Source organism: Microcebus murinus, chromosome 20, assembly GCF_040939455.1.
Source record: "Microcebus murinus isolate Inina chromosome 20, M.murinus_Inina_mat1.0, whole genome shotgun sequence".
NCBI lineage: Eukaryota > Metazoa > Chordata > Mammalia > Primates > Cheirogaleidae > Microcebus > Microcebus murinus.
In genome coordinates, this window is record NC_134123.1 from 21934617 (window position 1) to 21953218 (window position 18602).

Sequence of the window (18602 nt, forward strand, 5' to 3'; positions counted from 1 at the left end):
CCAGAAGGAGCCAAGGTCCGTGAAGGACCACTCGAGACGACGAAATTTGGTTTTCCAAGTTATGATGGCTTTGAAACAGACCGAGATGCTATATCTCACTGGAGAAAGCTCCAGAACGGCTTTGGGTCCCCAGCTGTCCATATTGAATGGTGTGATTTGGGGTTTGGGGTACAGCAGGTAGATGTTTTTGTTCAGTCCCTCCCACGGTGTAACAGACAAGACAGGACCAACAGATTGTCTCTTTTCCCAAAGCGCCATTCCTCTCGGCCTTCTAGCCTTGCATGTTTGATTGTGTCCAGCAACCTTTGTCCATGGGGGTTCTGTCCTTTCTGGGTGGTCTCATCGAGTTGTGCTTTGCAGGGTCTGCCCCAAACGACAAGGGACCAGGGGAAAGGGTCAGCCATGCCACGGGCCCTAATTCCTCCTGCCTGCCCTTGGGTCTTGAGCTGTCGCAGGCCACTGGGGCCCTCCTAAAGCCTATCCTGTTATAAACAAATCCTCCAGTGGAGGACAGTCCAGCCAGCAGGCTGGGGAGTGTGGTTAAACACCAGCCATCAACTCAGGCGGATTGAAGTCACCTCTCAGGACTCCTCCGTGTAGTCCCCGTGGATCACCTTCCCTTTCTTTCTAGTCCCTGTCCTGACCCTCCCCCCTCCCCCTAACCCCCCACAAAACCCCCTTGGGTTTCTCTCCAGAGAACAATGAGCTTCCACCCGTCTTCGGTGCCGTCCAGAGCTCGGGGGGAACGTGGAGGTCAGCGTGGCAGGCTCTCCAGCTTTCTTTTGAGGCAAACAGATGGTGAAGGTTAAATGACAGCTCTCTGACTGCCTCTTTTGAAGTAATTGGAGATAATTTGTATTTTGAATCCGAACTTGACCATTGTCAGAAGGGAAGAAGGTTAATGTGGAAACGATTTTACATTAGCCCCCGTTTCTTGGCCGCCCGTCCCCGGTCCTTTGCTCGCCTCCTTCGGATCCTTGTCGCTTTAATCCTTGCTCCAGGCGATGGGTAAGATTGTCTCTGGGCTCCTGTGTGCCTCGCGTTTTAGGCCGTGGCTGTTATGAAAGCCAACAACAGCTTATTAAGGCCAGTGATAATCTCTTCCACTGATGCATTGTTGCTTTCCGCGGGTCCAATTAAGGCCACGCATCGGAAACAAGATCTTGTAAACCCGGGGCTCCTTACCTAGGACGGTTTGCAAACAAACACGCAGGCTGCTGCTTCTTCCTCATCTCTGCTTCCCGGCACAGACTGACTTCCTATCACAGAGAACACCGCATCTGCATTTATGAAAGGGACACGCGTGTCTTTCTCTGCCTGCCACCCTGCCTCTCCTCCAGACACTTAAACATAAAAAAAATTCTTTTAATTTCAAAGCCTGGCTTTGGGGTCCCCTCTGATGGGAAGCGTGATTATTGTTTACCTCTTTTCAAAGAATTTACAGTACTTCCTGAAATCCCACTGGGAAAGGAAGGAGGGGGCAAAAGAAAGCCCCTTAAAAATACGAAATGCCTTGCATGTTCTGGAAAAGAGTCTTAAGAGAGAGGCATGTGGATCTCCCCTCCTCCTCTTCTTCCTCTTGTCAAATTCTCCCAGAGCCAGAAGGTTCTTCCAGTAAAAGGGAATAGAAAAAAAAAAAAGTTGGATATAACTGTGAGTTTTCCACCTAGGGTAGAATCTAGGGGGTAAAGGTGCTGCCTCTTGGAGGCGGCCATGATGGGAATCTGGCTAACTCATACCTGTGCCATCCGGGTATTGCCAGGTACCAGGGACATCTCTGAGGACAGACAGGCATATTTATAACTTCCTGGCCTGCTGGACATTAGGCTGAATGTACACAGCTGATGACACTCGGGGAGCCTATGCTTTCACGGTTAAGCACCATCTCTGGGAGGCTGGCTGCCCCAGGGGACTCTGGGTAGGACAAGCAGTCAGTCACCTTTTATCCTGCGCCTCTTGAGTGTCAACCATAGGAGGGAAACACGACCACCAACTGAGTGAGGATAAAACCCAGGCTTTCCTATATCGAGGTCTATAAGGCAAGAAATTAGCAACCCTTTGTCATCAAAACAATCTTAACATAAGAATTAATATTTAAAAAAAGGTGGAAGTTGTATTGTAAGCCACCATGACAAGTTTTAATCCATAGACTCCAAAGAGAAGGCGGGAAAGTGCAGAGTGAGGTCTGTCTACAGCATGTTTAAGTGCTATTTGCAACTAGAGTGCTGAAGGCAATATTGTATTTTATTCATATACATCTGGTTTATTATGAAAGCACATTTTTCCCCCACTAACTTGAAGAAAGAAAAGAGGAGATTGTCGTGTGATTCCTGGCTTTTTCTTAACCATCCAAAGTAAAGAAATGGCTGCAAAACCTTTAGAAGCAATTCAAGCACCTTGGTGGCTTTCATCAGACATTCTCTGTACAAGGAAAAGGAAAAAAAAATCGTTCTATCTTTTTATTTTTACTTTGCTTTAATCTTATTTGATGATGTCTCAACAGGCTGGGACATGCTTTCTTGGATGGCAATTTCCCTGCACCATATGTGTCTCTCACAAGATAGCACAGTGAGATGAATCTTGGCAGGAAGAGAACTAAACACATCGACAAAGAAAAGAAAAAATTTATTTACTTAACTCCCTGTTGCCTGCATACATTTTCCCCCCTTGTACTGTGACTCCCGGTGCCACAGTTCAGACTCGGTTTGTTACAAACAACTGTGTGAAATACGGACTCCCATTTATCACTTTTTTCTGATCATCTGCCCTAGTTTTTCTAAAAACTCACATTAAGCATTTCAGGGATCAGATGGTGAAACACGGTAAACGGAAAGAGAAAATCTGGTTCTCCCCTAGACCCTTTAAAAAGTGGCAACAGCCCCCTTCTTCCCCACCCTGCCCCTGGTGACAGTCCTGGGGGCTACACTGCCAGTGGGCCAGGTGGGACCCTCAGTTCTGCTAGATGTGCCGTTAGTATCTTACGCTCATGTTTGCTTTGCATTTTGGGGTTGCCTTTAGGACGTCATTAACAAATTAACTTGACCAATCTATGCAGCTTATATTGTAGTCTAATAACTGCCACTTATATATAAAATAAGCTATTGCCAGTGACATTGGAGATTACCACTGGTTTGGGCTATAATGGAAAATGGCTCTGATATGCCAGCATTTCATCACTTCCACAACAGGGTCCAAGAATTGTTTCAAAGGATAGGCCAGTGCCCTGGTCTGGACTCTTTGATCACCTTTAGATGAAGAGAGGGAGTTGTTTGCTGTCATACATTAGGGTCATGGGGGGCTAGAGTCCCTAATGACAATGTTGAAACTATGGAACATGTATATTTTTATGTCATTTGATGCTTTGGGAGAATATCCCAGTGACCTTGTTGTGACCTCTAGTGACCTCTAGTGAACTAGAGCTTAGAGAATGGAGCTCACTGAAGCATTTCAAAATGTATTGAGATGAAGGTGAAACCCAAAACTAAATGAAAACTATAAGTAAGGAATACCTTTCATCAGTCACTATTTTGTGAAAAGAAAAAAACAAAAAGAGGCTACAAAGATTCTTTTCCAGGTAACAATTTAAAACACTCAGAAGCATTGTTTTATTGGGGCAAAATGTCCGTGTTTGATTTTTTTTCATGGAGTCAGTTTGTGAGTAGAATACACAGCACTTGTCACCCCTTGGATCAGAGTCGCAGGCGATGTGATTAGGACAGTTAGCAGAGCACGGCGGAATGTGACAAAGGGTGTTTGAAGGATACAGTTTCCCTGAAATACTCCGGCTGTGGATGTGAATGGGCAGTGTGAGAAGGAGACTTAGGTCGCAAGAAGAAGGAGTTAAATTCAGAATTAGCTGCCTTCACGTGTGCATGTTGACTGGTGTGTTATTTTCCAAGAATCTTACAGGCAAATGGATCAGTCTAGAGCAGGAAAATCTAGGTTTATTATTTTTTTTAATACATAAAAAGCAATATAAATGGGACACAACAAATAGATATCTAATGTGCTTGTGCTACTGGACAAAATGCCTTTCTTCCCTCATTTGTACTCATGTCCTCAGAGAACAGAGTTCAGAGAAAATTCAGGCTTCCAGTTCTCAGAAAAATATCTAAGATTTTGTGGTTGTATAGAAACCATCCCAATTCTGCTGCTTTTTCATTTGGAATTCTAGTTGTAGTGAGAAAATGAGAGTGTAAATGTGGAATTGCAGTTTCTCAACTGTTTGAAAAGTCAAGGTGATTTTATTAATTTAGCAGATTCCATGACTTATACATTTTTAGCTTTTGCCCCTGGAAATTTACATTTGGATCAAGATAGAGTGAGTGATTGTTTTCTAATGAAATGGCAGAATGTTAGTCAATATAGATTTTATGGCTAATTTTTCAATTATTAATGGTATACTTATTAGGTGCTAAAAACACATATAGGGCGTAATAGATATATATTTATCTTAATTGTGCACTTGCTTGGCTTTGCAAATGGAAAGAAAGAGGTGGGAAAATTACGGAAAGCAGGGTGGAAAGAGGAGGTTACTGGGAATGATCTAATTTCCCTTTGGTCCCTCTTGCCACTGAAAATTCAAGATTGGCCCCATTATAAATACTAGATCAATGCAATTTATTTCTTGGGTTAGGGCTCTAGTTAGAAGTCTGTTTGGATGAGATGAGTAAAAGATGCTGGACCGTGTGGTCTCTCCCTCTTTTCCCCCCACCCCATTCTCTCTTTCTCACACATACACACTCTCATTTACTCACAGGACATATCTTTGCTGGGATTATTTATATCTTCCCAACATAAAACATCACGATACAGTTAGCAAATGTTGATGATACTTGTATAAATGTATACATTGTGCACACAATATTAACTGTACATTGAAAGAAAAACAAGTTGCTCTTCCAAAAGCCTACCAAAACATAAACCCCCTGAAATCATGTGAAGTCTCTGAAATCCACAAAAATCTTCCTTTCAAGCTTCAGGGACAGTATATGATAAGATAGGGTGTAGGTATGTGTTTTAATTTATCCAGTTTCTCTGGGACGAAACAGTACCTAAATGGATATGAAAATGAGATGTAAATGGAATGGTTTGATACATTTACTCTTTTTTAGAAGAAATACTTCTGAATTTTAGCAAGCTCTAGTCTAGAGGTTCCAAACTGTTTTAGGAGACAAAGAATATGAACTCTGGAAAAGTCTCTCAGGTTCAGATAATGCAAAGTAGACAATGAGAACCCGACATTGACTCCTCCTCCTTCTCCCCCTACTCTGTGGCTTAAACAGCTCCCACTGACACTTCCTTATTTATCAGAAGGGGAGTTAATAGTTCAGGAACTGCATTATCTTTTTAATTCAGTTTTTACTTTTAAGACAAAACAGATGCATCATTCGGTCAAATTAGTTAGCCCATTTGTGCTAACTTTTTTTTTTTTTTTGCTAATTATGTACTTAATAACTGATATTATTCAATAAATGAGGGCTGTTCCTGTTCGATTCAGTTTTCCATTGTGGGGGCCATTGAAAAATCCCCTCTCATTTTCCCTTCTAATGCAATATCAGTTAATTCTCAAGAGGGATCCAGACAAGGTGTTAAAACTAGGATAAAAGCATTTTAATACCAGAAAATCTGTTCTGTCAAACCAGAGGCCGTTTTGCTGGTGGGAAAGCAGAAAAAGTAAACAGTAGCGATCTCTCGTGTAACAGAAGATTTAGCTATAATTTGTTTAAATAGTAGCAATAATGATTATTAATTCAGCCTTTGAATGTTAACAAAGACCTGGTTTTTGTTAGTTTGTGCTTTAGATTCATTTCCAAGCTCAAGTTTGTTTTAGGCTAATGCTCCCATCAATGGGAAATGCAATTAGCTTGAGATTCCCATTCCCCTCTGCCCCCCCCCCCAAATATATTTGATGTTTGGGAGTACAAAATAAAATAATTCCTTTCCAGAAGACGGCCTGGGAAACCTTGTGATCACAACAGAGTGAATTTTTGTTGAATTCTTCTCTACTTCCCTGGGAAACAATACGAAATTCTTTTTGTTCTTTGCCACAGAAGGTATAACAAATGGATTTCAAAATACCTGCACTCTATAAGCAGTGCTTAGAAGAAAGAGGAAAAAAAAATCAAAGCAAGAAATAAAAATTACAAAATGGTAGAGCCCCGGACCACTTTATCCACAATTTGTATCTGACCTCGTTGTTGAAAAACTTTGTGAAGGATCGTGGTGGCTTGTTTTTTCCTTCCTTTGATACTGGAACATTAAAACTAGTTTTAGTTATGTTTTATCCTGTTTGGCATAAAAGGGACGGGATCCCTAGGGGGCCTGACCACAGGGACACCCCGTGTGTTCTCCAAAAGGCAAACCCCACGCCAGGCATGCTGTCAACGCAGGCGGAGTGCAGGGTGGGGTCCATCTTGTCCCGTCAAGTTTATCGTCCACTCCATCAAAGGGTCTAATGGTCAGCAAAGGGGGCTACATGTGTCCCCTGTGACCTGACATTAACGGAGTGGACTGGTTTAAGTGTTACTGAGGGTGTCTCAGAATGATTTGGACGCCAATACCCGTTTCCCTCAATGAGCCGTCATTTGGGTCATGACTCAATACAGCTTTGCCCTGACACGGCCCAGCCCCAAAGCACTCCTAGGGGACCTGGCCTCACCTCCGAGACCAGCAGACGGCAGGGCTGATCAATGCCCTCTGACAACAAGTGAAACAATCACCTTTTCCCTCACCCCGCCACCCTTCGCACCTCCCACCCCCTCGCCCCTCGGACCAGCTTGAAAATGATAAAGATAAATTGTGTTATCTCAACATCCAGCCTGACTCGGAGAAAAGACGACAGGACGAGGGAGGAGACCCACCCAGTGTGTCTAGAGTCTTGGATTCCAGCTTTTTGCTGCTCATGTAATTTTGATGGGGGGGAAAAATATCAGTCTGTATATCAAATGTAGAGCTCAACTGATCCAGAAAAAGAAAAAAAAAAAAAAGCCTGCAATTGTGGTGAATATTTTCTGCTCAGATTTAAGCTGGCCTATAAACATTAGCTTTGTTAGGTGTTCAGGGGACCCAGGGCATTTTCTGTGTTTGCATTGGGATTTTGACAAAACCAGATGCATAGGAAATAAATTTAAATTATAAGGTTCTTTAAGAAGCAGGGTATTTTTCAAAAGGAAACCAACAACATAATACTGATGTGAGAAATCTTTAGAAAAAGGCTTGAAATACTTTTAAAAAGAAGATTCCCTGCAGAGTTCTAAAATAACCATTTAAACCAGTTTTACATTCCTATTTATTTGGATCTGAAACAAAACTAAGGAAGATAAAAACATGTAAATATTCTCTTCCCATCATGGCTGTTTTTTTTCTTCCTGACATTAAGAAAATAAGCACCTGTAATAAAACCCAAGTAAGGAGACTTGTGATATGTATAAAAATATATAAAAACTATTTTAAATGTATGTGAAATACTTAAAAATAAGTGGATTAAAATGTTTAAGAATTATAATCCATTTACTAATGATAATGCTATTTTTCATATTGATTTAAATGTAATATTTCTTCATGAAATAGTTTTAAAATCATTTTCCTTTAGGCAGAAAAGGAAAAAAAATTTTCTATTAGATTGAGACACCTGAGAGAATAATTACGTCTGAATATTTAAAAGAAAAAAGCATGTCAAAAGAAGATTTAATTTCATATCATCACCTTTTGAGCAATTTCTAAATGTCCCTTTTATAATTTCTGAGAAGTAACTAAAATTTCATATATACTTAAAAAAAAAAAACAGCCAAATACCTGTTTTCATTTTTTAAATGCTGAGAGCTGTCTCCACTCGTATTTTTTCATTTGCTGAAGTGAACTGGAAAAATAAATCAATGGGAAAAGAGTCACACAGTTACATTTTTAATAGAGAATTATAATTTACTAGTGCTTTTTATCATTTGATGTCTAATTTGTTGACATAGCAATTCAAAAGCACATTTTCTTTACGTAATCATTTATACGAATTATCTTTCCTTCTTGGCTTTATTAATACTATTTTCTATTTTGTTTACGCCTTCTAGTGGAGTGGATGGGGTCAGTACATTGTGTATACAATGTTTCTCTGTGTTATTTCAAAAGTAGTTCATGCTGTTCCTTAAAGATGACGTTTAGAAAAATGTACCTATTTATGTGAATTATTTGTAACAGAAGAGTGAAGTGCATTTTATTCTTCGTATACTAGCATTAATAACAGATTAATATCTTTCTTTCTAGAATCACAAATATTTATTATATAATTGCACCTAACCAAAAAAAAAAAAAAAGAGGCTAAACACCCAAAGTGTCAAAAGTCAAGCTTAACAAATTTAAAAGCAATGAAATGAAAGCCCAGTTAAGCACAAAAGGTCTTTTTTTAATTTAGTGAAAAGCTGTTGCAAGGACTAAAGACGACGAGATCTGTGCCTCCCGTATTCGGTTTATTAGGTCCAATGCTCGTCTTCAAAGGAATATCACAGCCGTGTGGCATTTAAGGATTTAGAAGAATTCTGAGAATTTGAGTGCTTTTTTGCCAAAATGGATTCCGTGTGCACTTTTAGCCATGAAAACCGATTTAGGATCTTTTACTCAATCTTTTTTCCTCTGGCTCTATTTGGACATTTAGATAACTACAAAATTACCAGCCTGCAAAGGCAGAAAAATCAAGGAGGGGTGGACTTAAGCAAAAACCATACATAATAGCAAAAAAAAAAAAAAAAAAAAAACCAGGCTCCTCTGTTTACAGTGAGGAGTTGTCCAAGTGTGGGTAGAGAGCTTACCCAAACAGGAGCCTGAAACTTTTCAGATGCTAAGGTAGCATTTGGGTAAACTTTTATTTGCTCAAACATAAAAAGATGTTTGTGAATGGTTTTAAAGTAATATTGGGCGTTGTGTCTGTGTTCAGAAGTTCCCAAAGTAATCAGGAAAACCATATTTTTACCGTACTTTTGAAATAGTAGTAGCTACGAGAATATGGTGTGGGAAGGTCGTAAATGTCTGAGGGGGGCAGCCAGCAGGGAGGAGGGAGCCAGGACGTGCCACCAGGGCAGACTTGGTTTCTGTCTATGAGGGACAAGTCACTTTCTTGACTCGGGTTTAAATAAGGCATTTTAGACGGAGTGTTCAGATCAAAAGAGCACAAAGTCGACCTTGTATTATGAAAATCAAATCCTATTCACTATCAAGATTGTTGTCAGCCAAAGCTATGCCCCCCACTTTGGAAACAGTCCCCTCTCCCCTCTCCTCCTCCTGTCCATGGGTGAACCCTGGTGCTGGGGTGAGGAAGCAAAGTGGCGAAGATCTAAAGAGATCTGATTTGGGGATGAGGGCTTCTGCTCCCTGGACCTAAAGCAATAGTCAAAGAAAGGGAATGTTTCAGAAGGGCTGAGAGAAAGAAAAAGTCTGAACTTTGAACAAAAGGAATGAAGTAGGATTTAATTTAAAGCGGGGTATTACTTTCTTTTTATTAGCTTTGATTGTACAGTTTTCTTTCTTCCTCCCTTTCCTTCGTTCTCTCTGTATTTAATTTAAAGGCAATTTGCTAACACGGGGCTTGCTCTGTAAATATAAAAATAGAATAGTACAATAGCAGGAGGGGAGGAAATGGGGCATGTTACCCTTGCTACGAAAATCACTGAATTTTTACACAAAGAACAAATCTCTCCATCCTACATTGTCATTAGGATAGAAAGATTTTCTTCTCTTTTCTTTCTTTTTTTTTTTTTTTTACCATTTCAATATAAGAAAAGGACCCCTCTCAAGATGAGCTTCCTGCTTCTGCAACGTTGGATATGTTATTATTATAAAATGTGGTTATATTCTCTGCCTCTTACATTAACAATGGGGACAGGGGTAGGGGGTGGGTCGGAGGGGCCTGAAATGACAGAATGAGGGACACACAATAGGATGGCCGTGACTCTGAACAAATAAATAAAACATGTGAATCACAGTCTCTGCTCTACCTCCCTTCCCCCCCTCACCCCCCAACTGTGATTAAATTTGCTGTGGTCATATCCCAAATGTCTGCCTGATAGAAAAAAAAAAAAGAAGAAGAAGAAGCAGAGGAAGCAACAGCAGCAATAGCAGCAGCAGCAGCACCCAAAGCCTTTTCTCACACCGTGGCTTAGAGCGAGGACCCTTCCTGGGGCTGGCAATCTCCACTCCTGCCAATCAATCCTACGAGCACAGACATGCAAGCCGCTTTCATTAGCGACAATACTCCACATCTGATTGCTGTCCTCCCCTGGTCCCCCAAAAAGGAAAAAAAAAACACCAAAAAAAAAAAAAAACCCTACAAACCCTATAACACCAACTCTGCCCCCTTAATAAACAGCTACTCAAACTACCCCCAGCATCACGCTGGAACCTTCGCCGCCCGGCGCTCAATAATGGGATTTCTCATCCCCCTTCCTACAACCACCAACGCAGCTTCCCAGCAACCTATTGGATGCACAGGGGGAGAAAAAGAATACATTTTAATAAATCGAGGGGGAAAATGATTTGGGTTCTGTAGCCCTGTTCTTTAGTAAGAGAGAGAGAGAGAGAGAGAGAGAGAGAGAGAGAGAGAGAGAGAGAAAAGGTGAGGTTGTTGGGGGAATGGGAGGGGGAATTTAATATTGCAAGAGATAATAGCAACTATGTTAATATCCGGAATTTTCAATGTACCATAAGTACATTTTGTTTTTCCTTTTAGCACGATTTATAATTAAAGATTTTAATCTGGCTTCACATTGAGTTAATAAGCCCTTTGATTGATTAGGATTCATAAAATTGCCATTTCCCGCTGATGCTTTGTGTTTCTGGGGATGTTCTTTTGAAAAGCTGGGTTAAGGTGAATAGGAAGCAGCCATTGTTTAGGCTGAGCTGTGCCAATTCTGGGAACTCGGAACTGCTTTATTCAGAGTTTGTCCCCTGCAATATCTTGTTGTTCAGCCAAATTAATGCAGATAGGATCTGCTGGGTTACGGTTTAGCCATTTTTAGGGGAAATATTTTTTTTAATGTCAGCAGGTGTTTCGTACAATTTCTGCCTCTATTTCCTGACCCGTTCTTTGGCTTCAAAATAAATAAATAAAAAAACACAATGAAATAGCATCAAATTGATAAATAGAAGGTTAGAGACTGTTTCCAAGATAAAGGAGAGGAGAGGACCAACTAAATACATATGAATGCAACAAAACCCAGGAAAACTGGGCTCCAATATTTCTTTTTAAAAATTCCACTTCGGAGGATGGGCGGCCAATAAATTATCCTTTTGCATTAATGGCCAATACTGCAATATGTGGGAAGGATCCTCCTTCAGCTAAAGGGATGTCTTAGAAATGTAAACACAAATGAATAAATAGGAGCGAGAGGCAGTGGCAAGGAGGCGGCCGGGCGCTGTGCTAATGCTGTTTATCAAGTTAAATAATACACCCTGCCACCCCCACTCCCTCCAAAACCAAACCGAAATTAAGAGCAAAATCAAGAAACAGCGATAAATTCTGAGAAGAAAAAGAAAGGAAGAAAATGCAAGAAAGAGCCTGTGATTTGAAATGTCCCGTCCAAGTGGCCCCTTTTCTTCCATTTATTGTACCCTGAATGTCTATGGGGGGGTGTACAAGAGAATCCCCCCTCCACACACACTTATTTTTAGCAGAGGGGGAAAAAAAGTGACTCTGTTCAGCTTCCGAAGGGCCTCACTGTGGGGACTGAACCAGAGCAAATTCCCTTTGTGTTCCTTGCTCTGAAGGGACCTGCTATTGTTGAGTGTGGGGCCTCTGGTGATCCAGCCGGGCTGGGCTCTGGGCAAAACCTTTCCGGATAACACTCGACTTGGTTCGGGATCAATACTGCCTCTCCTCCCCCGTGATCCACCCCAATTTACTTGACGTGACTAGCACTTTCGTATCCTATTATTATCACTCCCCAAATGCAAACATTCTTAGGGCTGAAAACCAGGAGCCATGTCCAGGGCTGGGGAGCCCCGAGGAAGTGTCCCCCAGGTGGGCTGGGAGGTGACGCTTCTCTCCCACTCCTCTACCTGGGGCCATGCCTGGCATGCATTTGCAACCTGAAAACCCCACCTGTCTGCCTGTGTTGCCAAAGCCCTCATTTCTGCAAGCATCTTCGGTTCTTCTCGGTCCCCATACACCTCCTCAGCACCTCCTGCACGGGGCTATGTCCCCTTCCCCAGCCCTTTTACCGCCCCCCCTTGCCAATCCACCCCTCCCAGGTTTCTGTTTTTGCCACAGAATAGCAAACACTGGTACAAAGTAGATAGCGCCCAAACCTGTGGAGTGAAACGAGTTTGGGTTTACAGACAGACAGCAATGCCATACCCCTTGCCGAGGAGTCCGTGCCTGGCCATTGCTGACCTCATGAATTCTGGCCGGCGGGCCTGATGGGTGGGCTTTTAAATGTGACTGATAAAGAAAACTTACCCTAAGGAGCCCCCCCATCCCCCCACCCCCGGGCTCCTTACAAGCAAATAGAATGTGCCCTGATGCAGTACATATTTTTTTTCAAAGAAGAAAAGAAAAAGAAAGAAAACAATGCCCGACAAAGAACATTTGTGGCAATGAAGAAATAACATAAATTTAAAACAAACTCCCATTTTTTTCCCCCTAACCCAGGCCCTAGCAATGACAGCGGAGAACGAATAATTCCCGGTGCGGTGTCTCACATCAGTTAAAGGTACCTTTGAATGAATGTCAGCTCCTTTCTACCTTAGTGCCAGGCGATCGATGCTTCATTAGGGCCAAATTGTCTTTTGCCCATGCAACCTTGAAAATAGTCCCTTTAATTACCTGTGAGCAAGTCGGGGGACCCTCCTTTTTCCCCTCTATCTTCCTCTCTCCCTTCCTTCCTCTCTCTTGTACCTCTCTCCTTCTCTCCCTCCCTCCCTCCCTCTCTCTCTCTCCCCCTCCCCCACCCCTTCTCCAGCAGAAGGCTCAGGGAAGTGGGGGTGGGCAGATGGGGGTCACTCACATTTATTCACCGTCAGTCTGAGTACATCACTGTCTGATAGGGAAGCTGGGAAGAGAAGAGAAGGTGGGGGCAGGGGACTTGGGCAGTGTGGATAAAAAAAAAAAAAAGGAAAAGAAAGAAATATCGGACCCTGAGGTGAGAGGGCAGGGTTCAAGTCCAGACTACAGATCTATTGAAGAGGTCTCAGCCAGGCAGGCCTTCACTTGACTTTCTCATCAGCCAGCCTTCTGCATCCCCAGCTGCTCCCTTCGCACCCTGCCTCTTACATCTCCCAGCTGCTAATTACTAGGGGGTTCTAAACGCCGCAGAGTCGGGCCCTGCCGGTGCCTCCGAAGGATTGGACAGGCTTCCTGCAGGTCACAAGGAAGGAGGGGGACCTGTTGGCTAAATATTTTCGAGGGACTGGGGAGAGAGGCACGGCTCACGTTTAATCCCTCCCGTTTAGAAAGCGGAGGCTTTCCAAATAATTGTAGGCCCAGCAAGTTGAGTACTGGAAGAAAGTGCATAAATAATCGTATTTGTTATGCACTATTAAAAATTCAGAAAGATTTTAAATTCAAGTGATAATCTGGTCATCCTGAGGGATAGGCTTGTATTTAATAGCCAGGTATTTTTTTTACCTATTCAATTATGATGAGAAATATTCTAATGAAGTCATAAACCTCAGCAGAGGAATGTTAATCACCTGTGCGCGCTCTGTTAGAGCCGTGTTGAAAAACATACCTGCGCTGGCTGAGCTTCCTCCTCCCGCGGGGACTCAGGATCGAGGACGGAGCCCTTCTTCCCCGCAGTGGTCCCCAGGCACCTGGAAATAGATGGCTAAAAACTACAAAGCTCATCTGATCTTCCCTCCAGCGGCCGTATTTCTATCCAAGCAAGGAGTCAGAGGTCAGGAATACATTTCCCCCAAAATTTACACAACAGAGCGAAGTAACATTGTTCTAGCCCCTTCCCTACCCCCCGCACCAACACACAAATAAACTATGAAGGTTTAGGGTTCCCAGATAAAATACAGGATGCCACTTCAATTTGAATTTCAGGTAAGCAATGAATAATATTTTTAGCGTGTGTCCCAAATATGCACGGGACATATTTATACTAAAAAATTATTCATTGTTTATCTAAAATTCAGATTTAACTGGGCATCTTTTTTGTGTGTGTTTGTGTGTCACTAGCTAAGTCTGGCAACGCCATGCAGATTTCACATAGATCCAGATATTTCCTGCAATCAAGTGAAAATAATGATATCAAGGCGCTTAACAGTATACCTCATCATAAAAGGATGCATTCAAATATTTTAGGGTCTAGTTTGTGACACTGAAAAGTGGGAGGTGACACTGTGCAGCAATGCCCCTGATCTGTTGAGAGTCATCTCATTCCGTCTGGACATATAAACTCCACAAGTCCAAGTTGTTATAATGGGAGGTGCCTACCTATTCAGCTCAGTGGTATAAAAGTGACACCACTGGATTAAAAACACTGTTGACGCACGTTCAAGGCATGTTGTCATCACCATATCACTGTCTGGGTATATCAGCCCAGTCCTGCCATGTGCATCTACCAGCCCAGGCCCAGCCGCTTTTTCTGGTCCAGCTACAAGCAGACCGAGTCACTCAAAAGTGTGCAGGAGAAGACGTATCCTCAGGACTTGACCTCACTAAAGGAGCTGTGATGTCACCACGTCAAGCTCAAAGAACCACCAAACGGGGGGTGGGGGTGGGGCAGGAGGATAGGGCTGCACCTGCGCCACCAGCCAGGCTATGAGAGCATCTCTGAGCTCGCAGTGTCACCGCACAAGGAAAGGGCAGAGATGGCAGGACCAAGGCGACAGGGTCAGCGTGCAGGGTCCTTGCGCTTGGTCTTGACTAGGGGGTCACAGGGAAGTTTCAGAGCCTCTGTTGGATCTGCCACGTAAATAGAAGAATGAGATGTCTAGCTATGTGTTTTCGACTGCATGTTTGTGACACGTCATGGGGCCGGGGCGGGGGGCGGGGGGGAGAAGGACATGTCAGATCCCACATAAATTTGCTGGCTGCAATTTAAATATTCATAAAGACGGGGTCATGTTCCGGATGCCGGTGCACCAGTGGAGAATGGGGCACTGGGTCAGGCTGACCTGGTGATTTGGGGTCGCGTCTGCCTGATGGGCAGGGGCAGTGTTGTCATTTCTGGGAAGAGCAGAGGAAACGTGGTCTTTGAGGTAACTGGCGCCGTCTAGTCCCAGAGTATCTTGTTGGCGTGAACTTGCAATCTCCTCCCTGAGTTCAGGGCTCAGCCCAGCCCACTCCGATGGCTGCAGGACCCCAGACAGCCAGCGGGTTGGTGGCTTCGCATGGGGCTGGTGCCATACGCACGCAAAGATGGCGCTCACGGCCTTGGCCACCGTTCGGGAGTAAGTTCATCCCACACAGGATTCGATCCAGAATAAAGTGACAATAATGAGTAATAAGGTGATTTTCAGATTGTTGTTTTTTAAAAGATTGAGGGAGAAGAGCAAGTGGGTAACAGATACTTGAACAAGTAAAGGAAAAGTGTGTCCGTGTGTGACTTGTTGGGAATCAGGGAATGGAATTTTCTCCAAAGGAGAAAACAGCTATTCTTGCCCCCAACCTTTTTACTGATGGTGCAATGATTTTTGTCTATTTTCTCTGTTAAGACAGGAAGGTAGAGGCAAGGAGTATATCCTCCTAGGGAATTATGATGAGAGTGAAAGGTAGGATCTGGTATCTTTGGGGTCTTAAAGCAAAAAGAAGTTATTTCCTTTCTGGAATTTCTTATTGTGAGAGAGAACACATCTTCCCTGAAACCAGAGTCTTAAAGTGACTTTAACTCTTTGTGGAGGGGGAGAGGGGAAAGAGTTTCACATGCAAAGTGGAAGCGTCCTGTTTTCATTTCTTCTCATCTAGAACTTCAACTAGCCCAGATGATTTTGGAAGCAGTTATTCCTGAGGGCCATGAAAGCCATTTTCCTCTTGGAATCATAGCCCATGAAAACTAGGCCAAAAAAAGAAAATGCATTTTGTTTCAATACAACATGTGTACATTCAAAATAATAACAATGAGCTCCGAAATTCTCACCCTAATGCTAGTCACTAAAATATAGAGCTTGTAGCTGCAAAGATAGAGCCGATGAACCGCGATCATATTTGGAATATAGACCTCTGCTTCCATGGCATAGACGTCCATAGGGTACTACCCTTTATTAAAACGATTTGTTCGGTAATATTTGGATTCACTCAAAAGGCCTCATTCAAGGGTCCAGAAGGCCACCTGTAGTTCCCAGTCTGCAGGTTTCCCCACCTCTGGGTCTCAATTCCTACTGATGTTCATGTGTGTGAGTGGTGGGAGAGAAAAACAGTTTGTCTGTATATACTGGGCGTCCAAAAAGCAATTTCTTGCTGCAGTGAGTTTAATGTATTCAGTAACCTTCTGTTTATTTGGGGATGATTTGCTGAAAACACTCGGAAGGCTTTGGCATAGCGGTGCTGGAAAACCCAGATCTCGTCTGGATACAAAGCTTCCCTCTTCACACACCAATGGCCCGGACCCACCCGGGCAGGCTGCGGAGGAGCCGTGTCTCTTTACTACACAGCATCAAATAAGGTCAGCAACGCTGCTCGTGCACCCTTCTTCTTTTATCGTCCATGTTATCGAGGAAACCTATAAAAGTTCCCTCTTTTGATATCTTGACCCACGGTGTTGCTCGCATGCTGCTTTGTGGTTTAGAGATTTAAAGAAACAGAGAGGGAAAAGGAGTGAGAGAGAGAGTTTGCCTTAGGTAATAAACAGCGGTGTAAGGCCAGAGGCCTTACGGAAAAAAAAAAAAAAAATAGAGACGAGGAAGGGAAAAAAAAAAAAGAAGAAGAAAAGGAAGCAGCCAAGGCAACATGGGAGTTTGGAAATGTTCAGGGGTTTGGAGGCTTGCAGGGGAGGCAGATGGGGGTGTAAAATGAGTTTCACTGGATAACAATCTAGAATGGAATTCTGGATGATGACAAGCTCGTTTACACCCTAGCTTGGACGCACAGATAGGTGTATGATGCACGTGTGTGTCACGCGGTCACAGAATAAACACTGGGGAACCCATAAGTGAACCCTTAATTCAATTCTTCCACTATTCAAAGACAAAAAAATAAGCTATTCGATAATATAGGTTATTGGTTTCTGGTTTTAGTGGGAACTTAAAATTCTGCGCTTTCATTCCCGGCTCTACACAATCTTCCCTCTTGGGACCCTACCTTCCCAAGGGGACGTCAATGTGTTTGTCCCCTGCCTTGTGTGGGTGATATTTCTTGCTGTGACAGATCTTGGTGACTTTGGGCTTGATGGATGCTGCCGGTGTGTTGAGATAGCCACTGTATGGTCCGTACGGCTCACATTGCATACCCATCCAAGACAAGGTATTTATTGAAAACAAGGCAGAAAAAATTCCTGGGGAAAGGCAGAAAAAGTTGTTTTGGGGAATTTTTCCAATGGCTAGGAAGGGCAGATCTACCGGGTTTTTTTTTCTGACTGCTTCCATGTGAGGTGGCAAGCTCGCCAAGGTGGTGGTCCTAAACTGTCATGTCTCTGCCATGCTAGCTGACAGGCATGTGCCAGGAGTGCGCAATTAGGGGGTGTGGGAAGGACAAGACCACTTGCATAGGAGACAGCGACACTTGTGTGTTCCCCAAGTCCCCAGCTCTGTAATCTGGACATCTCCTCTCATCCTTGCTCTGGTGGAAAGTGGGATTGTTTCCTTGGAAAGGAGAGAAAATTTATATGACTTTTTCAGACAGAGGTGATTTTAGAAATATTTATTTAGAAATATTATTTATTTATATTTAGAAATAAATATTAAGGGTTTTGTTTCTGGAAAGCAGTTGAATTATGCACTTATCACTACTCATACCTTCAGAGCTGGAATTTGGGCTTAACGTTCAATGTGGAGGATGATTTTTTCCCTTTTTCATGAACTTGTAATCAAATTGTATTTCAATACTCTTTGGTGAATTTTTTCCCAAATGCCGCACAGCAGAGGGAAACAGAAGAAGGCATAAGATAAAAAGTTGGAGGTGGTGACATGAAGGCTTTTCCATTTTTCACTTTAGGCTGGTTAGTGAAGAAAATAATAAAACAATGACCCAGCAGTCATTGGTGGGATATGTACCTATGCCAGGTGATCACGTGCTGCTCACATTCAGTTCTCGGGGTGTTAAGCGATCACCTGGCTATTTTACCTCTTTTATACTCATGATTTACTTAGAGAAAAAAAATCAAATGCAGAAATGACTAGTCTGCATGATTCAAGAAAACTTATAAAGCAGTGAACCCACATATGACAAATGAAGTCAAGGATCAAAGTTAACTTTAGACACTGCCTTTTCACTACTGGACCCATAAGTCCCAAACTCCTTGTGGGTATAGATACAAAGATACTACTTCATGGCTTGAAAGCCCATGGGATTTCAGTAAAGCCAAGATGCTAACTGGTCAGCTTCAGTCACTTCAGGACATGCCACTTATTCTTGGTAAGGTATAAATGCAGGGTGACTTGGGGCACCGGCATCATGTCATGGGGCTCCTGAGGAGTGAACTGCTTCAGGAGTGGCAGGGGCTTTGGACTGGTTAGTC